This window comes from Temnothorax nylanderi, unplaced genomic scaffold, assembly GCF_030848795.1.
Source record: "Temnothorax nylanderi isolate EJ_2023f unplaced genomic scaffold, tnyl_v1.0 TNYL_tig0198_pilon, whole genome shotgun sequence".
NCBI classification, from domain to species: Eukaryota; Metazoa; Arthropoda; class Insecta; order Hymenoptera; family Formicidae; genus Temnothorax; species Temnothorax nylanderi.
Genome location: NW_027249260.1, coordinates 136,887 through 162,807, shown reverse-complemented (window position 1 = coordinate 162,807; position 25,921 = coordinate 136,887). Strand labels below are relative to the sequence as shown.

The 25,921-nt window shown below is 41.2% G+C and overlaps 1 protein-coding gene and 1 long non-coding RNA gene across 4 annotated transcripts in view; one reads left to right on the top strand and one right to left on the bottom strand.

Annotated features, from left to right (window-relative positions):
- Positions 1–252: 252 nt before the first annotated feature.
- Positions 253–25,921, bottom strand: part of LOC139778835 (uncharacterized) — an 87,351-nt gene continuing 61,682 nt past the window's right edge. The window contains exon 3 of the long non-coding RNA XR_011719708.1: positions 253–659. This is a non-coding gene — a long non-coding RNA (uncharacterized lncRNA). The remainder of the gene's footprint in view (positions 660–25,921) is intronic.
- Positions 24,575–25,921, top strand: part of Grh (grainy head) — a 110,057-nt gene continuing 108,710 nt past the window's right edge. For all 3 annotated transcript variants that reach the window (XM_071716928.1, XM_071716927.1, XM_071716929.1), the window contains exon 1: positions 24,575–25,546. The gene's annotated coding sequence lies outside the window, so the exon portion shown is untranslated. The remainder of the gene's footprint in view (positions 25,547–25,921) is intronic.

Sequence of the window (25,921 nt, the reverse complement as noted above, 5' to 3'; positions counted from 1 at the left end):
ACGCTTTTCGTTTGGTCCGTGTTCTCTTTGACCGTCGCGTCGTATACTTCTATATACGTGAATGTGTGCATGTGCGCGAAAGACAAACCACTATCGACTCGGTGAGAACTGGACACCGCTGCTACACTCGACGTCATGAGAATAATAGTGCACAAGAAGAAGATACACTAATCTTAATCGAAAAATAAAATTTCAAACATTTATTAGATTTATTTAATAGAATTAAGTAAGAGGTAAAGCAAAAATTAAAACTTTATTGTATTTCCAGGAACTTCAACTTTATTTTCTTTCTTTCGTCATCTACATTTCATCTACATTACGAAGACTATCTGAAAAGAGGCGGGATAAGTTAACAGTCGCCACAATTCGGACTGAGTCTTTACAGATAATTGCTATCAAACTTATAATTACAAATGCAACATTATGGACAAGTTAAATTCTAGAAGAAAAACAAGACAAACGATTAGCCTTTATTTCTGCTTTTTAAAAAATATATAAGCGTGACTTCGCTTTTAAACACTTTTCACTTTTAATGTAAACAATTTCGCGAAACAAAGAATACCTCATCTACCTTTCTGCCTCCTGCATCGAAAGTCGGTGGCGAAGAAAAACTGACTGCGATTGTCAAGATCGTTCTTCAAGCGTATTCAGGAATGTATCTGGAAAATAATCAAAAAATGATCATATTAGAATGTCAAAAGTTAAATTTCAAAATAAATTATATGTTATATAATATAATTATTAATCACATATTTTTCGTACATATGGTTAATATCTCACAGATTTTCTGAATATCAAAAGAAAATTTATACTTTTAACAAAATCAGGTAATAATTAAATATTTAAACAATATAATAAATATAGAAATAATAATTAGAATCTAAATATATAAATTATAATAATCACAATTAAAGAGTCATGCAGATATATAAGCATTAAGTTAAATTCAATTGAAAAAGTGGCCCAAGTAAGTTTCTTATTAATTGCAGAATACATTATCTATTTTAAAATTTTATCATCATATGTCGAATGTAAAAAACTATCAGCTGTCAATGATTTGACAATTTTCTTCGTTTTCTCAGATCGTAAGAAGTTTGTATTGTTGGTAGGTCGCTCCGTTAGATCATCCAATACATTTCTCTGTTTCCCGAGTGTACAATCGGGGGTGACTACATAATGATCACTGTTTCCGTTCGAATGATCTACTAATAATCTGACGAATGAAACTGCGCAACGCTTTATATATATAAATTGCCATGCAAAAACACCGTGATCAATCGATTTGGTATCTGAGCCGGAAGGGAGTACCAGGGATAAATAAAGTAATCGCGAATCTGTTTCGCTACCATTTATATCAATTACGAGACGCATGATCGATCGTCCGTCATGTTCATGTAATTATTCGTAGAAACACACGTTGTGCGTATATTTTAAAGCAGGAAGAAATGACTTATGTTTGCAGGAAAGGAGACTGTTTTTTCTTTGCGCCGATAACGATTATTTTCTCTTCTTTCTTACAACGTATCGCAGTTTGGTCACCCGCGCTTATTTTAACGAAAAGCGCAAATATTTAAAAATGCTGTTTTATGTCTACGGATTTTCTTGTTATTCTTGAAAATGACTCATTTATATATACAGAAGGAATTTTAGTTTTTTAAGGATCGTAAAAAAAAGGTCGAAGAGAGAGAAATTTAGCTGATTGTGAGATATTTCTCAAGTAGGTTTCTGTTATAGTATTTCCTGTATCCTGAGATTTTACCATATTGCATCGCGAATTCAGTGAGCTATCGCGATCGTCGTGGTTGCGGGTATAAAAATGTCCGTCGTAAATCACTCGGTAGCGATAATCGCCGAATAAAACTATGAATCTACGATCATTGCGAAATTTTATGCAATTAACCGAAAATTTATTCACGCTTTCAAGTCAACAGACAAGATTAACCAAGATAAAATCTTAAACGTCAACAAAGTGGCAAAATATATTCAAACATTCTCGATAAATATTCTTATAAACATCCGATTGGTGGAAGCATCGTGATCTTTATAATACCGAAGTTTAAAAATCTAGAAGTCGCCATCATGTGTGTGTGCGTGTGTACAGATATCGATGTGTTGAGAGAGAGCACACACATAGCTACGTCGTCGATAAAAATAGCACAAATGGAGACTGCAATAAAAATTTTAATTTTATTGGTCGCGTGACCTTCCGTGGCACGATTCGAGCTTGGCTAATTCGGTTTAATTTATAAGAGTGTTTCATCCACCTTTCGTACATAGGCATATATACATGTATGTGATTTGCGCTGAAACGGAAGATCTTTCCAAATATTCTCTTCGATATACTTTTTAATATTTTATTAATCTGACTTTACGTTTGAAACATGCAAACATGTATATTATTGTATCATGTTGTCATTCGATTCTTTTTATACCAGTGAAAAACGGGATATTATTAATATCTATATTGTATCCTTTCAGATGTAAAATGATTTTTTCTGTGTGTATAAGACATCTTTTTACATTTTTACGGTTGTCGTAACTACACGGGAAAAGACTAATGTTGCGTTAACAGTATTTTTCTCGTGTGTACTATAAAATAATGTACTGGTTTTCCATGTCGTATTAACGTAATCTTGCATATTGTAATAAACAAACCCTAAGTGATAGCCTCTCTCGCAGATACATCCTATAAAATACATGTTTCAACGCGTGTAATATTCGTATATATCGCGACGAGGACTTTGCGGTTCTTAAGCATTCCGAAAGCCAACGCTCAGTCGAGATATTTGCGCAAACAATCGTACCCAGAAACTGTTGACTCGGTTGGACGTTGCCTTTAGCCAGGCGTCGAAATTATTCGAAATTTGTCAGAGCCCCTTTTTGCAAGTCTCCTTCCAGAACGATGCGTTAAGTCAGGTCATGTTATGGCCTTATCTCCCACGAGGCTACACGACGATGCAGAGAAACTCAAGAAGGCCCCGAAACGGTTCACCGGTGCCGTCCCATTCCGGCGGCCCGGCCGCCTTCTCGTCCTTTTGCGGATTTAATTTATGGAGCGATTTTAATGCCTAAAAATATACCGCGTGCACCATCCGTGCGTCCCGCCTCGAGATTCCAAGCGGTTTTCTGTCCTTTCCAGATTCTCTCGCTCTCGCTTTCTCGTTCTTTATCGTTCTCTCGCTCGGTTTCGTCCCTGTTGAGGAGCGGTGCGTATGGGAGTATCGCGTGCTCGCACACCCACAGAACGTGTGGTTGCTATCTCCGATGGGACTTTTGCTGAAAAATCCACGCTGATCTCGTGCGTCTGTGTATGCGTATGCGTGTGTATATGTGCGTGAACGCGTTCGACGTTTTATACGCAGCTTTCGATCGAATGCAACTGAATTGCAGATATAAATCGATGAAGCCCTGGGTATCCTACGTGCCCCGGGCTTTTCAGCGTCTTTCGCCGAGTTACGCACGAAACCGGGCGGGTTATACATTTCGCCAGGGAGCTCTAAGTATGATTTATCGTTGCGTGCACACTACTCTACCGCGTGATTCTCGCGGCCCACTCGATTTGTTTTTTAGATCTATACGAGAGGGTAGCCAGCGTCTCGCATCTTCGGTGAAGATCGCGAGAGAGTCGAACGCGAATCAACGGGCGAAATTTTATTCGCGCTTTAATCTGAATACACCGGTCGTTATAATTAATCTTATCGCAACGATAAAGCCGTACTTACGGCCGCGGGACGAGCGTGTAGATAGGAGTCGGATTATTAAATTAAATATTCCGTAAGACCCCCGTCTACTATTCCGATGCGTTAATGTACACTAAATTACCGCGTAGAACATTATCCCCGGCTCTTACACCGATAAATGCTACTTATATCGAGGGCAATAATTCTTGTCGGATCAGCGATAAATTATTTCGGGGGCTTGATATAACGCCGGTCCACACGCAGCGGTGCAGCGGTGCATCCACGCACGCCCGATGACTCTTACGCTGCAATCATAGCGTAGTCGAGTAAGTAAGTTTCACGCTGTCGAGAATACGATACGCCGAATTAACATATCGAATTGCGAAAGATATTCTTATAGGCGATTGCAGTCGACATTTAATAAGAAAAAAAAGCGCTGCTCCAAATGGTATACCGTTTAATTGCGCTATATTAATCAATACACGGGTGTAATGCTGAGATAGCGGAAACCGCGTTATAGCTGGTCGCATTATTGCGCTATCATATTTCGCGTATCAAGATCGCGGAAGAAACTATTCTCGCGCACTCGATCTCATAACGCGATATACATGGCGTACCTCTCGAAGGATAAAGAATCGCGCGATCTTCCGGTACGATCGTGTGCCCGGAGCGATAAAGCGCGATCCGTACCTCGAAATCGCGGAAGTGTGCACTGCTACGTAATTTCCCCAGGAAAACGGATCACCCTCGTCCATCTGCGCGAGGAGAACGCCGGTCGGAAATTGCGGCGCGCGGCGGTGTTGTCCCGACGCGGCGCGCCGATGCGCCGAGATTCGATTCCATAATTCATCGATCCCCGACGCCCGGGGTGGTGTACGCGCGGATTATTAAAGCAAAAGGGGAGGAAATATATTAAGTATACGCGCGCGGGGGGACGTGAAGGCGGAGGTGAAGGCGATAATGGTAACCGCGACGCGCGGATATATGCGCGTATCGGTAAGGTGGAGCCTACACCTTGGAAATGATTACGCGTTATGATTTACGTTCGTGCGCATTGGCTGCAGTTGCGACCGACCGGCTACTCGCCGGCATGCACGTGTGCCACGCGCGTCCGTGCGTGCGTGTACGTGCCCGCGTCTAGTAATGTCCGCGCGACAACGTGTGGTATAAGTTGTCGTTGAACTCCCGACTATCAGGAGAGGGCAACGGACACGAGCGGGGGCGGAAACGACGGTAGCCGACTAGGCACGCACACTAGTAGCAGGGATTTCGTTTTATAATTAGATAAGATCGCACGAATCCGTTTTAATTAGCTTGGATAGATGGATCCTCGTTACGAACGAGCGCGTAACGCATGCTCGCGCATTAGTATCGTTTACACGCGCCGCGAAAATTACAAACCCGCCCCGGCTGATTATATTCTTCGTGCGGCGGTCGTAAGCGATGTTCCCGTAAACGTACAGATCAGTCATACTTTATAGTTCGTTTATTAATACATGTGTGAATCGCCATTTTTCCACGTATGCGCACCGACAGATATCTCACACGATTGAAAGACCCTTATTTATTTTGTTACAGTTATTATAAGAAATGTGTAAAAGCACTGTGACTGTCGTGCAACTAGCAAGAAATACTATTTATATGTAATAATCCAAGATAGTTGCGCCGACTGTAACTTGTATTTTGACGATTCCAGATGGAAAATTTTCTTTTTTTTTTATCATTCCCTTCAAACTATTATAATCATAGTTTATTATTACGACTCATCAATTACCAGAGCCATCAAATGACCCGCTATTTGATAGTTTTTAATAATATTTAATTTCAATTAATATATATATAATATAGTAATATTTAATTTTTATAATATTTAAATTTAAACTAATAATAAATTCAAAGAAGTTGAATTATCACAAATATCTCGCGCACGCCGTCATACGTTTAGAGACGTTAAAGAACAAGAAAATTACTTGCCTTACATCCGTTATGTCACTACCCTCTCTATCGATTCCCACATCAAGTCTAAATAGCGAATACTGCAAAAAAATCGCGTATCTACTGCTGGAGGAGTGGTACTAATACCGGTCATTTTTCCGGGATAGTTATCGCGCGGTGGCGCCAGCGAAGATTCAGCTTTCATCCCTAGATGCGACGGCGCCGTGGTCCTTTTGCTCGTATATCGCGCGCTCTCAGCTCGGAAACATCCGGCTGCGGAATGACGTTTACGTGTGCGGTACGTGCAGGCGCACGTCGGTCCGTTAAGTACCTCCGCGTGCGCGCGCGCGCGCTATCTCGCTCGACCTTGATGCCTGCATCCGCGACCGATAACGCCGCGAGCAGATACGCCGACGAGATACACGTGACTCGTTCGCAATTTTGCAATTCAGATTCGCGCCGGGAGTGATACGTCGATACGATACAGCGATACACAGCCTACGGATGCACGCTTTATGCATGAGGGGAAATGCGAAAGCGCGACACGCGAGACGTACTTCGAAATTTGTGTTCGCGTCGAGGACTGATACCACAACAATGATAGATTATGTAAACAGTGCCATCGATAGATTGCGCCTTTATATATGAATGACCCTTGCACAACGTGATCCTTGTTTTATTGCATATAAAATTTAGCACTTGGAACAGGGTCTCTAATGTCCATTTCTACCAATGTAGATTAACTTTAATCTTGGCCTAACTTACATTTTATCTTTTTATAGTTTTAAGAATGACAGACAGATAAAATGTAAGTAAACCGAGATTAAAGTTAATTTGTATTGGTATAAAAATGGACATAAAGGATTGTTAAAGTTCTACTTTGCGTAGGATTATCTTTCCTTCGAAAACTTGGGATTAATTTTTCAACAATCTCTTTAGGAACACATATGTGTACGTTTAATTTTTTTAAATTCTAATATTGTTGAAATAAGAAACGGATATGGAAAATAAATATATAATAAATAAAAAAAAGAAATCCCATCATAACAAATGCAGTATTATCACTTCAAGTCGCGGTATTAAACACTTTTTAGTTTCTATCTTTAAAAGTTTGTCTCTATAGGGACTAATGAAAAAGAGACAAGTTCTTGCATGTAATTACGATTTAGCAATCTTGAACATTACATACCCAGTTTTTAAGATACAAAGTTGTTAAATTAAACAGTTTAGCTTGCGAGATTCGGTTCGTTTAAATCTAATTCGCCATTTATTTAAATTGGTACTTAATTCTCCTATAAAACCATCTATTTATTACTATATTAGCCAACGTGAATAAATTTACAAATTACAACGGGAATATCGAGCAATTAAGGAGCGGTCGCGCGGGCGGTCGCGATCGCCATACGTTACGGAAAACATGTATATTGCAAAATACGATTAGTGCAGAGCCCGTGACCATGATAAATATTAATGGCCGCTAATACGCCGTCGTCTTGTACCGCGCATTAGTTTTCTGTACTGCTGCAATACGCGCCGTTTTGCTCGTCGCGGACTGCAATTCCTCTCGCAATAAAATAATCATGGAGCAGAATCAGTATATATCGACGCTGTCCAGCCTCCAGCGTGCGTCGCGACGATTTATTCGTGCGCTAAATGGATCTACGTGAGAAAATTATAAGAAACATAGTACTCTCGACGGATACTTCCTGTGATAATAAAATCTGAAGATTTTCTTGAGGACAACTTCGGTGGATCAACTTACATAGGAAATGGTCGTTCATACGAGTTCATTATCGCCTCATTAACTCTATTTATTCTCGATCAATTAAACGCTTACGTCGACGACACTAATGATATAACCACTCTTCAAAATTGAGAACTTTCATATTTGTGCCGTTTTCCGCGAGATCACAGCTTACTGTTATTATAAGCTTAATCCGACAGGTGATCTCTCGGTGAAACAGCCCGGAAATCTATGCTGACGTCTCGGCGCTACGCGATTCGCGCAACCTCTCCGGAAGTGACGGATTCGACAAGTTGACGTTTAGATTAGCGCGCGATGAGACGGAGGCGGTATCGCGGTTCGTTTTTGCCGTCGCATCTCACTCGGGCATGTCGTACAGTAGGAAGTTACACGTTACGTCCAATCGGTTGCGCTTGATTTTTCGGCCGCGGATTACCGCGCGCCGCGGTTAATCGCCGCTGTCCGAACGTTCTGCATTGCAAAGTAAAGATGCGCAATGATGATAGATGGACGTGAGCTGCAACCCAATGCGTCGCTCGCGCAGAATAGAAACGATCTCTTTTCCGCCATTGATAGTTAGATTATCTCGCGCTCCGCCCTGAGATCGCTATAATTCAGAGCACTCCTTTTTACTCTACCATCGATTTCTATATTTGCCGGCAATTAGCGATCGGCTACCGCGGCGACCAGACGCCGATCGCCGAACGGAAAAATGTCCTCGCGGGACGATCGGCGAACGGCTGCACACACGCCGCCCGATCGAGAATCGTTGCCGTTTATCAATTCTTTATCTCGGACCGGTTCATCGCGGGAGTTCCTTGAGAACGCGGTCGTGCGCCTCGCTGCCGTCGCGCTCCGCGTACGTATTTGTAATGCATAAATAACGTTGACTTCATAAAGCACATTATACCGCGAAATCTACGGAGCGCGGTTCTATAAATCAAGCTCGCACTATCCGCCGGCTAAAGCCCCGCGGGCATGCGAGTATATCGCTAATGAAAATTTGTAGAACGTTGTTATCGGCATGCCGGTCAGACTGACGCATCGTTTGCATAAATATCTTTGACAGATTTCTAACGATACGAGGCTATGATTATCAATGAAAGAAATAAAAAAACAATATTTTTTTCTATCGTATTGTCGAAATTTTTATAATATTATATTCTTCCTTGAATAATCGATAATGTTTTACTCGCAAAAAGTTAAGTCCTCCTACAAGTTAAGCCTCAAGCTAATAAAAAAGATAAAATTGAAATTATTTCTCCGAAGGAAAGGCAGACGAAATAATATCGGGCGTGTTACGTACATGCGAAATTTGCATGCGTCAATCATTTATGACTGCTGCGATCCGACACAGTCGAAAGAAGGAAAAAGCGAAACGTGTATCCAAACGAAATTATCGTTCGCCGTAACGCTTGAGATACCCCGCGGTTCTTTTTCCATTCTGCGTGAATAAGCGCGAACTAACGGAACAGTTGTTATACTCACATTCGACAATCCATAAATTATGATTCGACGTCGGAGCGCGCACACATCCCCCGCCGCTCGTAGAGCGAACTGTTCGTTCGCTCGCTCGAGCGATTATGATTGGTCGAACGATTATGATCGGTAGCCTGTTTTCGCGGAAAACCGGCGCACACGAATCGTCTCGCATGCTTGATCGTAATTAATAACACAGAAGGCGCCCAGAAAGTTGTCATGTCGCGAGTGAGGGGAAAATTGCAATTTACCGATAGGGAGTAGGGAAACCCGCCTGTGCAAGCCATGTTTGTCGGCTCGCTGCACTTTCTTTGCGTCCCGCGATGTCTCCGCCGCATTAATTATTTTTACTTCTTGTATCCTTTAATATCCACCCCGCGCTTTGATTTACTCTCTCTCTCTCTTTTCCTCCTCTTTCACCCTTATCCCAATCCAAGACCGGCTGACCGGCTAGCCGGCCGACTTGATCGGCTACCTGGTCCTTTGCGTTACGCATTCAGGTCTTGTCTAGATGCAGGATAATATTTCCTGTAACTGTATAACAGATTTACGAGCGAGTCACTTGGACGGCGAGAGAGAGAGAGAGAGAGAGAGAGAGAGAGAGAGAGAGAGAGAGAGAGAAAAAGAGAGACAGTACACGTGCAAAATAGGAAGGCTATCGTGGCTCGCCGCGTGAAATTGGACTTAATGGTATGGTTTTCGATCGGAACGTGACGCGAGTTGCGAATTGCATTTATTATTAAATCCTAATTGTTGATAAATGAAGATTTTTACACCAATCTGCGAAATAAGGAACCGATGAAAAAGTCAGAACAAATAATAAGATAAAAATAGTTTCAATTAGTAATCCTTATTTGCCGGATATTTATGCCTCGCTTTTTTAACAAAAAAGCTATATGATTCGATAGTACATTCTTTTGAGTCTTTACGCAAAGCCATCGCTCCCGTCTCTATGTATTTTTATAATATCAGATTCAGAACATATTTTTCTCCATCTTAATGTAATTATCGTTGAAACTTATCCTGTATTAATTTTTTTCCAATTAATTTGAATATTCAGAACTATTACATAACAAGCGTCATGGATAATGAATAAGATAATTATGCGGGAATGAAGCAACGTTACTCGCCTTGTCTAAATCTTTTTCTGCCAAGCGATAGTAGCAAATTTCTTCCCTGTAATTTCTATAAGGTTCATTTAACGCGCCATTAACGTTTTTCTTTTATACGAAACTGTTATGTCAACTCACTGATAAAAATTCTCCTAATATAAATCTACATTTTTTTTTAATACCGCGCTGATTCACATGCCGTTCTATTTGTATCAATAGGTTAAATGCACCTTTGAAAGTGCCAACGTTTAAAAAGCGGCTGTCAAATTTACATAATAACACCGGATAAAAACTAGTTTAAGCGCGTCGAGTTTTAAATAAACGTCAACATCCAGGTGTTAGATCTTCCATCGCTTTTGTGAAATCGCGCGATCAAGGCAATTGCGAAAATCCATCAATCTAATCAAAGAAACTTTTACAGACGACAGACTCAATTTTATTCGCGTCGGTACACGCGAAAACACGATTTGCAATTGGAGGCAAATAAATGCAATGTAATTAATTCGCCGTATTAATGAAGTATGCGGTATCGGTAAGTAACTTTCTAGGAAATTACTGGCGCACTTGTTTATCGCAAGATGGTGTACGATATCGTGTATATATCGGACTTCTACACAGCGACATTAATGATATAACGTTAAACGATATTATATTCGTTGTTCTTACGACTATATTCAATGGTGACGTTGATTAACGACGCGGCCCGATCCGAGCTGATAATATGCAGTGTGGTATCACACGTCGACGATTCCGATTTTCGCTATAATTATTATACACATAATTATATATTCCCACATTTCAAAGGCTGCCCACGCTAATACGAGACATAATTACGTAATACCGCACCGCGGCGGCAGCAAATGCAAATTCGCCATTGCGTAACAGGGTTCGCTATCCCCTATCGCCGTTCGTCTAATTTCAATTCTATCATTGCGCGCGCTAAAAAATATGTCAAAAAAATTCATTATAAATAATGCGACAGTAAGGTCAATCGAATTAATTGTCACGATGGTTGCGACATTTTTGACATTCTCGTTATGGCCATTATATACGATCTGCAATCGTGTCGGAATTCAGAAGTGATCTTTTTATAATGAAATAACACGTATTATAAAGAACGTTTTTAAGACTTTCTGAAAAAAATATCTGAAAGTTACCATTTATAAGATATTTTTGAAGCATGTGCAGTTATTTCTAAGCTAAGCTAAGAAGAGGAACGCGAAATAGAAGATAGATTAAAATACGTAAGAATTAAATCATTGATATACCGATTTATTAAGCAATTCTAGTTCCTCTCTCGTGCTCATTTTTCTTGTTAATGCGTCTCACATCTTTGTCACGAAATGATCTCAAATAAAACGTCTTAAAAAGATATCTTTTAACTAACATATATATCAAAGAAGTTATAAATCGGGGCTAAGATATCTTTGAAATTTTAAGAATTATAGATTGTCTAATGTGATCTTTAAAAATTACTATATAGATATTTCATTAAATCATACATTTATTTTCATTATATTTTACATTCATTACTCTCTCAGTTTTCATAGATGAGATTATAACTTATTACGATTTTATATGTGCGTAAGAAAAGAGAAATTAAAATAGCCACTAATTATTATATCTAGGGAATAAGCCTTCCTTGCTTCAATTGTAATGCAGCATTTGGATACTCGATAATAAATAATTTCTTTTACCCGAACTCAATTAGGACGCGAGAAAGAAGAGATCGTTCTCACGGCTATGTTTCAGATGTGCACCCGATATATACGGCCCTCTGGTGGTAACGAAAAAGCTATAGTAGCGGGAAACTCTCTTTACAAAAGAGAGAAAAGGAGGAAACAGAGATGTGGCAAAGGTTTTTGGCTTTTTACACTCCGACAGGTAGAACTCTGTCGGGGGTGTTCCCCAACCTTTGGCAGGTGTATTTCTTTTTAACATTTTCTATAGAGTAGTAGAAGATCATCGGTCCACTGGTCCACTGGGTAGGAATATGCTTAGTCGGCGTGAACGCGCGCATCACACACAAACACACACACACACACGTGTGCGTTGCCGAAATATATATTGACCATGTATCGCAGGTATGTAGAAGTAAATCTCTCAGCAAGCAGGTAGGAAAGGCCTATGTATATATATAGGCCTCTACCTGACTGAAATGACCAAGGAAAAAAGATTATCTAGCAGAAGGATAATGCTTCGTCCGAAGTAGGACCCTAAAGAAGAAAGAGCGCATGAAAAATCCGCTACGTGTATGAGAGATAAATTGTAATACCTATTGAATTCAAAGGAATTTCTACAAGAATTTCAGGAATCTTCAAATATATCAAGATCTAGAATGTATATAGAGTATTGGGTTAAAAAAAAATCTTTATTTTCAGGAAGGACAAAAGGTATCTTTCAGCACTTTATTCTTCGAATATTACACAATTAGTAAACATCACAATTTTCGCTGGTCATTCCATATATCCTACATTTGTCTAATTTCCGTAAAAGTAAACTAGAAGAATAGAGCTCTTTAACACGTGTTAACCTGCGTTTTATAATTCGTTATATAATGTAGCGATTTGTGTAAGTAGATTTTACACGCGTATTTTTCAGGATCAGATTACGAATACACTTAACAGGTCTCTAAGATTAGTTGGGACAACTAATTAAGATTGATTCAGCTGTCCGGGATTGAATGCATAGTAGCGAGGTATCAGATCTCGCGCGCAATGCGCGCAAGATTAAAGAAACCAATTTTTCTCCGTTGCTGAATCACGCGGAGGTAACACGATCGCGCGCCGAGCACATTCGATGACCTTAATGTAATGCGAGGGAATATTTAAGAGCCGTAATACATTTCGGCTCTTAGGTATACGCCGCGCAATTTATACGCGTATCCCACATGTGTCCGCGCAACGTAATTAACGCACGGGAGAGGGAAGGTCTCTAAGATGTTTTTATTCCGCTCTTAATTACCGCGACCGCGCGGAGCACTGTCGCATTATTGCGTAATCGCGAAGTAATTAATATACCTTCACAAACCCGCTCGGGGATTCAAGTTTTTCCGTGCGCTTACACACGAGTACGGGTCTCTGGGAGATGCGCAATCAACGTTAATTGCGTAACGCCTAATGATAAATTATCTCTTACGCTTATCCACGCATCGTTGGACAATATGTAAAGCCGATAGGAGAGGCAATTGCCAGTCGCGCGCCGGTCAGCCTCATCCTTCTTCCTCCTATCGTAATTGAGCTATGCATAATAAAAGATCGCTAAACGACGACATCTTAACAGATCTCTAATAACTACGTATCAAACGATGATGGAACCGCAGTTCGCGTCTCGCGTCCAGCTCGCGCTGCTGCCACCGCAAGCTTCTTCTAATCGTGCGAAAATCCTCGGGCGAAACTTATCAACGACCGAGAAATAAATGACGGCCTCTACCGCGAGCTTCGCTTTTTTTTCCTCTCTTTCTGTTCGCATGATTTTATAATGAGAGACGAGATAAATAATGCATGTGCAGCCGGGCATAAAAGCAGCGGTGAACTTTTAGCGTTCTTAGACAGAAGCAGAGGTATGACGACCGTCGAATAAGGCAAATAAACTGAGACTGTGATTAATACGCATCGATTTCTTAAGTAAGCTTAAGTATACTTTGATACATGCTTATTTACTTTATATCGTGTTCCTTATAATAATTGAAAACCAGATACATCGCTATTATGGAAAAAGTCGAATGTATATAAAAAATTTGAAACATCTTTTTATCGCAAATTTAAAACAAAAAAATTTTGAGGAATTAAATATCGGAAATAATTAGGTACAGCGACGGAATAGTCAAGTACAATTAGGAACAGTAACAAAATCTTTTTTTTTTTTTTTCAATTAATTTCAAGTATTTGCTTTAGGAATTTTTATTCGAAGTTCAACTATCGAGATATTTATTGTTAAGACTTTTAAACTACTAGAGACAATAGCGTTTAACTAAATTTAGATAAAGAGGAAATTACTTTTTAATAACATTTTAATAAAGTATTCCGTTTATTACATACGCCTGATATACAAGCACCTGATATAAAATTCTTATTTAAGAATAGTAGTTAGATAATTCGTAGAATATAATATCAGACACAACGACGGCCACGAACAATCTCCAAATTATGCCTCGTGGGATCCTTGATGGCGGGCTCCCCAATGGCTGTTCTCCCCGACCCACGATGGCTGCTGGTCAGGCCAGCGTTCACGAATCATGTATATATAGGCCCAGTATAGCATACATCCGCACACACACGAGTATTTATATCACCGGGTACCCTAGTGTCGTTTTACTGTAAGCGTTCATTGGTCACACATCAGAATTTTTCTCTCTCGCTCCTTCTTTCGGATTTATGCATACCGGAATACTCGAACGAAAAGGATGCAAATTTTGTGCCGCCCCTTAACAATTTTTACGAATTCGCGACCTAACCGTGGCTCTCCAAATGAACACGACTCTCAATCTAATCAGGGAATATTGGCATGCACGTAAGTCCGGACATGGACTTGTGCTTTATGCTTATCCATTAACTCGAAACGATAATTACGCTGGAAGTTACGTAGGCATCATATTCGATGGAAAGTTAATAAGCGACATGCACCTGCATTGGCTGATAGAAAAAGCTCGTTTAAATTATGCACGATAATTCCCGCGACAGCGACGAGTAAACAAAGATTTAATTCAGTTGGAGTTATCAAGTTAAATCATTAATGGAATGACATTTTATCGTTATCACATTTCGTGGATGCTTCGAATTATCGTATGTGGCGCATCTATTCTTTAAGAAGTCTTAATGCTTGAACAATGTTATATTTATTAAAATAGTTATTTTTATTGAATTTTTAAATCCAGTTTATAAAAATTTTAGATTATTAACTTCCTTTGTAGTAACAAAATAAAAAAATATATAAAAATATACGAAATGAAAATTATATTTAAACACAGAATAAAAATTTTTTATTCTTGTTTAACTAGCATTAATTACGAAAATTTGATTAAAATCGAAATATTAATTATAATAATTTATATTAATATTGCAGTATTTATATCAGTATGTTCTAAAAATATACATACAACAGAATCACACACCGGTTCTCTCCAATGGTTATTGTAATGTTTACATCTATTTGGTTCTGCCTCTGTTAAGCCACCGACATGAAAACAAATTTTCATTAGTATATTTATTTACATTTTCACCGATGGCACGCCGAAATTTGCCGAATCTAAGCGAAACCTCTTACCTTTTGTTCTTTTTCTTGTAAGAGAAATTTCAGTCTCGATCGAATGTCCTTACCGATCTGACTTCCAAATTTTGAGTGTAAGTACCTATCTGTTTTAAATCTTAGTTTTTTAAATCGGCATTATTTGCTTTCTCGAGTTTAATTTTCGCTTTATTCAACATTAATCCGAACACAATATTTGCTTCAAATTTGTAACATATATTCTAAAACTGGAAACTTGCATGGCTTTAAAAATAAGCGGAACATTCCGTCGTTATCGCTATCTTTTGTAATTTTCGTTACTTTACAAAAAAATCATGCGTTGAACGATTTATTCGATTAATTTACCGGTCGAAAAGGACATTTTTTGTACAAATAACCTCTCTGAAATATCATCGCATGCCTTTTTCGGAGAACGATTCAGCCAATTACGTCGCGGAAGCGACCAGTTAACGAAATCAGTCGGGACTGCCGCGTCGTCGTTGTCCCAAGGAAAAACCCTCTCGCGAATTACTGTACGCGGTTGTACTGTCTCGTTTCGTCGTGACCATTAAACCGCACTTGCTCTCGAGTCAATGAAACGCCCTCCTTATTTCTCTCCTCCTCGCCCTCCGGAACGCAAGACGCACCGGACGCATGTCTGAACGGGGTAACTGTTTTCCGTTCTTGCGAAAAGTTAACGGCCCGTTCGAGATCACGCTATAATTTCGCCGGCTTATGGAAGCGGCGATGCCGGGCGTAGCAACGTACCGGACAACGACGTAAGAACACCCGTTGGGTATCCGCGCGATTTTACAGGTACCGTTACGCGCAAGGGCGACTTAATTTCCTACGCGATCGATTTATCGGCGAGACGGCGAAATTCCACGTCGGGTTTCTCGGCGCGATCCCGACGCGACTCAGGTCACAAGGCCATTACCGGTATATCGTGAAACTATTCTAGATCTAAAATCGGCAGTCTGCAAGAAAAATCCTGTTAAGTACAGAACTTCTAGAAGCGAGAGAAACTTTGATTTCTACTTCGAAATCGAAGTTGTGTCAAACAAAATAAAAATTTCTCGATAATATGAAGCTTACATATTTTTTGAAATACAAATGTAGATCTCATTCGCTCAATAATCCAAAGGTTAAACAGATAGTTTCTTCGCAGCATTACGCAAGAGCGGTTAAATTAATAGCCACTTTTAGTTGCTACGCAGTTAATTGTACTGCATGTGTTTAAGAAAGATACGCGATTAATGTTGATGTCGTTAGTGTATGTATGTATATGTGTGTGCGTGTGTGTTTGTGCAAGAGAATCGGCCGAAGAAAGTTCTTTTTCTGGTTCAGCGGGATCCTCTCGACAACCTGATTTCGCCGATCCACCTTCCACTTGTTGGCACAACGAGTTGTTTTCGCGCTGAGACTAATTGCGTCCATTAATCGTGACTCGATTCGGTAATTCAGATTTGGACTCGTTTTGTCAGTGTCTCGTTTGCGCGCTACGGATGGCTCATCGATTTCTACCAGACCAGTTCTCGATATATAAGTATTATTACGCTATCTCTGCGTTTAAAATATATAATAATTTCGTGCATCTGACATTTTTACGACAACTTGAAAGAATATAAGTAAATGCGACAGATAAGCGCAAATAAAAAGAAAATATAGTAATCATTGTAATAAATTTTTACCGCCACGAATATAATCAGACTCAAATCTATACATTCATATAAGATACACATATTACAGAATTAATTAATTAAATCATATTTATATTATATTTTGTAAGATTGGAATATTTTCTAAAATAATGTAAAGATTAACATACAAGTCGATATAATTAATTATGAAATGCAGCCGACCTTGCATTACAAACTTGACTATTTCCAGATACTTTTTCTCTCGCAAGGGAATTAAAGATACGCAGATGAATATTAAGATAAGAACGTTCGGCCGAGTACAAAAACAAGCAACATTAACACTAATTACACGCGCATCTTAAGCGCAGTTCCAGTTGCGCAATTACCGACGAAATTTATCGTACCTCGATCGCGTCCTCGTGTTATTACGTAGTCGCTTAGTCGCGCGACAACAGTGCGGCATTAACAAAAGTCGTTGATCGTGCATTCAATGTGGCAATTTATTCGGGCATCAAACGTCTCAAGGCCGAAGATGTAAAATAAAAAAGAACATCAAGAGAGAGAAGATTTTATCTTAAAAAAATGCAGAATGCAAAGTGTAGACTTTGAAAAATTGTCTTTTTATGTCCTTTTTATGTTCTTTTAATACTATTGTAATACATATTTATCCTTCATGCAAAAATATTTCAACTTTAACTTTTACAAAAATAATTTCTAATAAAATTCTGTTCAGTATTTATTATTAGAAAAACTAAACGAATTTTATTAGAGGCTGGCGAAATTTATTTTTGTATCTAAGTGTAAGTCGTACTGTTGCATTCTTGCAACAGTAGCCGAGCATGAAGCGCGTCTGGTCATTCCGATGATCAACTTATTGTCCGCGCTAGGCAATTATTATCCTTGCACGTCCAGGTAGACGCAGGATTGGTTCGCACATAATCGTTACGGAGCTCCCGTAACGACGTACCGGGCGATAAACGCCACTTGAGTGGCGTACGTGGTTTTGTACGAAGATATGTTCACGTGCAACGTCGATATTTCGCGAGAGTAAATTTTCTACGACGACTGATTAGTGGCGCTATGGTAAATTAGAGAGGAGCTCTAAACGCACGTGTTTCTACGCTCGGCTCTACTACAGTGTAAAGCCGCTTTCGCACAGACTCGTGCAACCACAGATGCAGATACAAGATATTGAATCATTCGAAGAAAATTAATTGTTAAAATTGAAAAGAATGAAATTTTAATAAATCATTTAATACTGTGCATGAAATAATAAAGTAAGTCATGTAAACTAATAAATCAAATCTCTAATGTACAAGAAAGATTTCTATAAAAAAAAGTATAAATATACATTGATAATCTTATCGATATGATGAGAATAGGACATCGGAAAAGTTACGGTTACAAATCTATTGTCATATTTTATTTATTATTATTCCTTTTACGTGGCCAAATTTGATTCACAGAACAGTCGGTTTAATGTTTCACTGTGGGCAAATTGTTTCACCTGTGTGAAATCGGCTTAAGTCACTAGGCTCGCCTAACAACGCGAATCGAGCGCGACGCGTCGTCGAAAAGCGCGTTTAACCACCGATAACCTCGCGAATGTACGAGCCCGGCTGCTTATGCTCGTATGCGTAACACTTTCGATACCGTTATCACGAGCGCCATTGCTGCGCTTCCTGCCGCCAATCTCTCGTGCTCAGAGTTCTTTTATGTCGCGATATGAGCGCGCGAGCGAGCGTAAGAAACGCCGATTTGCGAGCCGGTCGCTGGAATATAATTATCGACAGGATAAATCAGATTCATTTTTTGCATTGACGTTTAATTAGCATTAGATAGCCGGACAGAACTTTCCGATCAGCCAGGCTGGTATTTTAAATTATCACTTCTTGATGCTGAGCGAAAATTCTGCTTCGCCCGCAAAGCGGATTATATATATGTATATCGTAGCTAAGTACTCCATATTTTTGCATTATTTTTTTTATAAAATTCCTTCAAACTAAATGGCTTATCCAAGAATGAGAAGAGTAGAGAAGTCTCTTATCTTTCTATATGTATATTCCTACATATATATAACATTATTATACACAGAAAATAATCTTGGATATTCTTGATTTGAAAATATATGCAGTTTCAACGTGGAAATTTTGGAATGAGACTATATTGCGTTAAATGAAGAACACTTGCTTTAATAAGTCATTTATATAATTCAACCAAGAAAAAAATGTTGAAATAAAAAGTTGAAATTTTTATAAGAAGATGATTTATAAGAAGATAGTGATCTTGTTTATATACGAAACAATCTATAATCTTCTTATAAAAATTTCAACTTTTTATTTCAACTTTTTTTTCTTGGTTGAACTATATAAAGGATTTCAAGCAAGTTTTCTTCATTTAACGTAATATAATCTCATTTCAAGATTTCCACGTTGAAACTAAAGATATTTTCAAATCAAGAATATTCTTTTTTCTGTGTATACATTATTATTATTATACATTATATATATTAGGTACTCCACATATTACTTCACAATGTGTATATAATTTTATATATATATATATATCTAATTGTAAAATGATAACAGATTACCTGAGGACATCCTGCTGTGTTTAAAACGCTGCAATAAAAATGAAAAGTAAAAAAACAAAAATAATAAGAATATTTTATACGAAATTATCTCGATAAATTATGTCCAAAAATCAATCTCATTACATACATATACACACACAGATATCGCGGCCGCTTCTTTCATTTGCCTCGCTGCATTTTTATATCCAGACGTAAACACACCGGTATTTGCTTTGGTAAGACGTAACCGGCAAGAGCTGACCGGTCTCTCTCGGCGAACAGGTAGTGACGATCTACACGCGCGCACGTGTGTACACATACGTGTAAGTACGTGTGCGTGAATAGATGCAACATTGACGTTTCTCTGAATGAATCTCGGATGAACCAGTTGAGAACTAACGAGGTACTGGAGACTTCAACGCCCGCACAAGGCATCGCCTTACGTCTCGTCGCACCCGCAATTTCGTCGAATCTCGCTCGGAGACGTCGATGACTGCACTCAACGCATCACGAGTCAGTCATTGTCAGTCAGTCAGAAATCGAGATCTGGTCTACACTTTTAATTCATTCGACGATGTTACATCTACACGATAGTAATAGTGATGAGAACGGTAAAATATTACATAAATTGTTCTTTATGAATAAAACTTAGAACTTAGCTCCAAAGTGAATCACGCAGACCGAAAATCTCATAAATAAAATGTATCAATAGGTGCTCAGCCATAACTCTCTCGATACTCTTAGCATATCATTAAAATTATCTCAGTGTTATTTTATATATATTCTACTCATTTATATTTTTTACAGAAATCTTTTTATATATTAGAGGTTTGAAATTATTAGTTTATATGGCTATTTTATTCTGTTATATTTAACGTGAGAAAGGACATGATACATGTAAAATAAAGTAAAACTATTTTACCGTAGTCTTTTTATATCTGAAAAGAGAAATCTAAAATATCATACTTCATCCAACAATAATTATGTGCGAAAAAGAAACTAGAACGCTTTGACTTTTGCTAAGTATATAAAATGAATCTGTTTGGAATCATTTATCAATATAAGACATTATCACCAAGTGCGGCATAAGTCTGAAAGTCATAAAACAATAGGACCCTTGAAATTTATTTAAGCTCTGCACAATAGGTCCATTCTTTGTAAATTAGCCGTTATTTTCTTGAAGTTATTCTATTCTTACGTCAAGCTATTCTATTTTACGAGAATCATTTATGACAATCGGGAAGTCCGTTGTCAAGGAAATACAAGGACGAAGCAATCCAGAGATCCGAGCAAGAATCGGCGGTTTTTGTCTCGCTCGCGCCGAAGAGGCGGGAATGCGCAGATACGATAAGATTATAATGAACCGAGCATGATTTTCGCGCTCTTCACCCCTTCTATCCCGGCACACGTGACAAATGAGCGTTTTGCCAAGGAGAACGCGCATTTCGCCGATAATAACATGTCGGCGAGTATGCAGAGGGATGTGCGTAATTACGGGTGACGCGACCTACGACAGAATCGTCCGTGGATGCTTCTGCTGAAACGAGCATATGATGTATTCACAACCGCGCGCAACTTTAACCCCTTCTCGAATACCAGCGGCAATTTCACTCTTGCGAAAATATATACATAAATTGTGGAAAGATATCTCTTTTTCAATTTACTAGATTGTGTTGACGAAATAATATATTTAATAAACTTTAATATTCTTTGAAAGGAGCGTTTTTGCCTGCGAGAGCAAAAACTTTAGGCAATATTTTACTAAAATAGGTCAAAGCGTGACGGTGATGTAGTGTTGAGAAAAGTATCGAAAAGTATCGAACCACTCTATACATTGTCACTCTAAAAGTAAACTTTGTCTTTGATCGAATTGAATTATGGACACGTCCTCGCACATTTTCCGACACGCTTTGCGATCTGCATAAATGTGGCCGGTGAGCGCGTTTTATTCTGTCGGTGCGAGAGATATACGGCGGGAAGGTGGGCGCGGAAGGCGACTTTACGACTACGCGCGCGCGTCGATAGATACGATGAATAGAGAGGGATTTTCTCGGCGAGGATCGGACTTCGATCTGCTTTCACGAGGTCGACGTTAGAAAGCCGCGCGCGCGTAACGCGCGCTCGTCCGGGACCGATTCTTCGCCGATAGCGCGAGCACGATGCTGAAAGATGGTCCGCCAGTTACTTCTGCTGGCGCGTACGCCGATGCGCGATTACACTCGCACCTAATTCGCTACGCAAATACGCCATGGACCGCGAAAATGGAGCTAAAAAATCAGAAAAGAAATATCTCAACCCGCGCGCACGGGATTCCACCCCTCTCAGAGATCGTTGCTTCTCCCTCCTTCTCTTTTACTTTGCCACTCGATCCACCTACGCAAGTGTGCGCGCAGCCACCCACGCTGCGTACAAGCGTGCGGAGATCGTGACGATTCCCACGGAAAGAGGCGCGCGCGAGTTCAAATTGTGTTCATCCGCCACGGAAAGCGTCACGTTCGGGCTATCTCCTAAGAAAAGGGTCGGTGTAATCCGAAGAATTCGAATCGGTCTAGGCCGCGTGGCTCGTATCTCTCAAAATTCTCCGAGGAAAACGCTCGGGCTAGAGCGATTAAACGCGTCGATTTCATCGGATCCACATACGCGGCGCGTTCGGAGCCCACGAACGAGGAACGAATCCCTCCCTGAGCAGGGTCGCATCGTGCGACGTAGCCCGAGGCTGTCCTCTCTCGCTGGGTGCCCATTTTTCACGAGGTCTCTCTCTCCCTCCTCGTGTTCCTCCCTCCCGCCTCTTTCTCTCCCTCCCTTTGACTCCCTGACTCCCCCCTTTTTTTCTCTCTTTTAATTCCATCTTCTTCTTTTTCTCCTTTTAATCTCCCTTCGTACGCGTAGCCAACGCCCGTTCTCTTCGTCGCTCGTACGGCTTCTCCTTTTCTTCTCCTCCTTCTCCTCCTCCTCTTCCTCTGTTTCTCTCTCTCTCTCTCTCTCTCTCTCTCTCTCTCTCTCTCTCTCTCTCTCTCTCTCTCTCTCTCTCTCTCTCTCTCTCTCTCTCTCTCTCTCTCTCTCTCTCTCTCTCTCTCTCTCTCTCTCTTCCTCTCTTCATCTTTCCTTCTCTTCGTCTCATCACGCACACGCCCTCCTCTTCCATCCTCCCTCCCTCCACAACATTCCCGCCTCGTATCTCTCGCTCTTTCGATCCCGAGTCCATCTCCGTTCGCGCGACTACGCCAGCAGCACCAGCAGCAGCTTCGCTCTCTTCGGCATCTGGCGTCCAGCATAGACGTCTCTTACCGCGTGCCCCGTATAAGAGAGAATCAATCGGACGTACATATATGAACGTACTTCTTCTCTCCGTTCTACCATCGGCCGATCTCCCTCGTGGATATCCTTCTCGCAATGGCGCGGTAGAAAGAAAGGAGGAAGAGACGCGCGAGACGATAGAGCTCTCCTCTCCATAAAGAAGAAGCTCTTTTTCTCTTTCTTTCTCTTTCTCTCTCTTTCATTCGGCGAGAGAGAGATGAGAGGAAAGAGTTTGGTCGTGTGTGCGTGTGCGCGTCTGTCTCGCGATGACTCGGGAAGATGCCTCGATCATCTAAGGCGGATAGTTTCAGGCAGAGGCTTTCTTTATAGCGCGCGTAGCGATAAGCCGAATAAAAAAGATATTGCAAAATAAAAATTTAAATACATATATCTAAGGATGCCTTTCCGTCCGATAATAGGCATCTGCCATCGGCCTATTTAGCGCGTACATTCGGCGAGATGACTTTACGTCCTTCTATTAGATATCCCTTTCGGATACAGTTTGGTATGTGGATATCCTTCTCAAGGTGGCGAGATAAAGAGCGAGCGTTATAAAATCGAAGCGAGGAGGGTAAGGGGAAAGGAGATGGAAGGCGGAGGCCAGAGCTCGGATACGATAATCTTACATGTGCGTGTCCTCCTTCTCGTTCCTATCGCAGTCCTCCCCGCGGCTACCCTTCTCAAGGTAGTAAAGCCGAAGCGGGACAGAGCTACGAAAATGAAATCCGAAGTAAGAAGGACGCCGAGACGCCGGCGATAACGTATGTCTGCGCAGTCGTCTTCGTCCCGCTTAAGGATCTTCGACCGCGTGTATCCTTCTCAAGTTAGCAAGGCGGCTCGAAGCTGGAACCAGCGAGAGAACGGAAAAGAAAGAGAGAAAGAGAGAGAGAGAGAGAGAGAGAGAGAGAGAGAGAGAGAGAGAGAGAGAGAGAGAGAAAGAGAGAGAGAAGAAGAGGAGGCAGAGGGAAAGAGGGCAGAAGAAAGAGAGAGCCAGAAAGACGGTGGAGCTGAACGAAGAGAAATGATAATGCACGTGTGCGTACACCGCGATCGTCTACGTTCCTCCCGTAGCAACTCTTGTCAGGTATCTCTCTCGCAGATGATTGAACGGAGAGAGGGAGATGAAGAAGCGACGCGTTAGAGAGAGATGACTGTAGAAACACGATAATACCGGGTGGCCAGAATCCCGCCTTGTTGATGATTCGATGTTCTGTTTGTATCTGTGCAACTCGTCGCGGAGACGATAGTTCCGTCCTGGTCACACTCGTTGGCGAGACCCATGAGACCGTCCTTGTCGCGTTAGCTACCTGCGTAACCCCACTGCCGCGCCTCTCCTACCTGCGCCTACAATATCCATCTGTCTTTCTCTCCCTCTCTCTCTCTCTCTCGCGGCAGTGTCTCTTATCCACTTGTACTTTGCGATCGTCTCGCAGCTCTCACTCTCACCGTCCCTCTCGGGAGAATACTTGGAGCGAAGGAGAGAGAAAAGATGGCTCAGAGGAGCTTGAGAGTCCTCTACCATTCTCTTCATCTCTCTCTCTTTCTCCACCAGAAGTGGGAGGGCAAAGAAACGGTGAACGGAAGAAAGAGAAAGAGAAATAAAAAAAGCAAACGCCGAAGGGAGATAGTCTCGAAGGGAAGGCGTTATGCGGTGCGCAGGTAAACGGAAGAGCGAGAGTGAGGAGAGGAGGACGAGGCTCAGGAGCGAGGGAGGCTGAAAGGCCGTAGACGGAAAACATGCGAATGGGAACGAGTGGGAGAGAGAAAGAGACAGGGGGCAGGAGGTAGAGAGACGCGCGAGCGTGTGTGAGACGCGAATGGAAGGGAGGGGGGGGGATCCGAAGCACGGAGCTAAGAGCGTGATGCTGGGAGGCGGCGGCGGCGACGGCCATATTGCCGTATCTCGAGAGGAAAGAACGATCCGAGACAGCACCGTGAAGCTGCTGGGTTTGGTGGACCAACCCAAAGTTTTAACGGTTAAAATACTACCTGCTGCTTCAGACGGAGTTTTAGTGAAGCCTAGTCTCTTTTATTAAAAACCTTCGAATTCCGGCAGGATCTTTTGTTTAGTTTATATAGTTCGGTTCCCAAGTTTCCAAGTTTCCGAGTGATTGTATGCGACGGTAACGTGCGCCGTCGTCACCGTTGTCGCGCGCGTGAACGTGCGAGTGTGTGTCAAGCCGGTGCGCGATTATGCGATTGAAAGTATAAACAGGATACGGACAAGTCCAACAGGACCCTAACGAACAAATTCGTACACGATCGAGCGGTACGCTTGAAAAAAAAACCGAAACCAGTGTAGAACGACCGAATGTGACATTCGAGACTCGGAGAAATGTCAACGTAATAATGTGCGCGTAGTGAATCGCGGTTGTGATATCAGGTGAACAGACGACGCCGCTCAAGGTAGAGCTTCTTACCGAGATATTTCGTAGAACCAACAGCTTCACCGGTGAAGAACGAGAGTCAACCAAGCGAAGAACCGCGGGCCCCCGACGAAGGGTGCCCCCGAGAGAAGAGTGGTCCCAACATCAACGAATTCGCCAAGACGACGGACGCCTCGGTCTATGGAGAAGGTGGTGACACTATCATCCGTTGAGATGTGATCCAGAACATAGGAGGGACACTCAGTAGTTTGTAGTTGGTCCCCACCTCCCCCCCTCTATCACCCCACCACCCCACTAGCCCCCTCGTGACTTCTACCACCTACTCTACCTCCCCCTCTCGTCTCCCCTCGTACACATGCACGTGTGATAATCCACCGATAAGCAACCATCACCGGATCAGCCGGACTTTTGATTGCGCCGGCTGCTGTACCGCTCAACGACACTTCTCCCTCCCTTCTATTACGATCCCAATGAGTGAGTATTGTCTTCACATCGTTTTATTACGATAGTCTAGGCCTTACTATAGCGCACGGCTTCGTCAATAGCTGGAGGCTACCTGCGCGATGACGCACAGGTGACGCGCAGGTGACCTACCGATGAGCAAGTGAGGCCCGCGAAGATGTGCGGCCCATGTGAGGTTTACCGCGCGATATCTTGCCGGTGAAGTGCTTCGTATTCACTTTTTGGCTTATTTGCAGTCGTACGTCGCTTATCAACATTTTAACGTGTTTTACCTTTTACAATATTGCGATACACGCTATGGCTATTAGAGAGATAGCAAGAATTTCTAGATAAATTATTTACTGAAGATATTTCATAGAAATGTAAGAGTAAGCATGCATATATTTA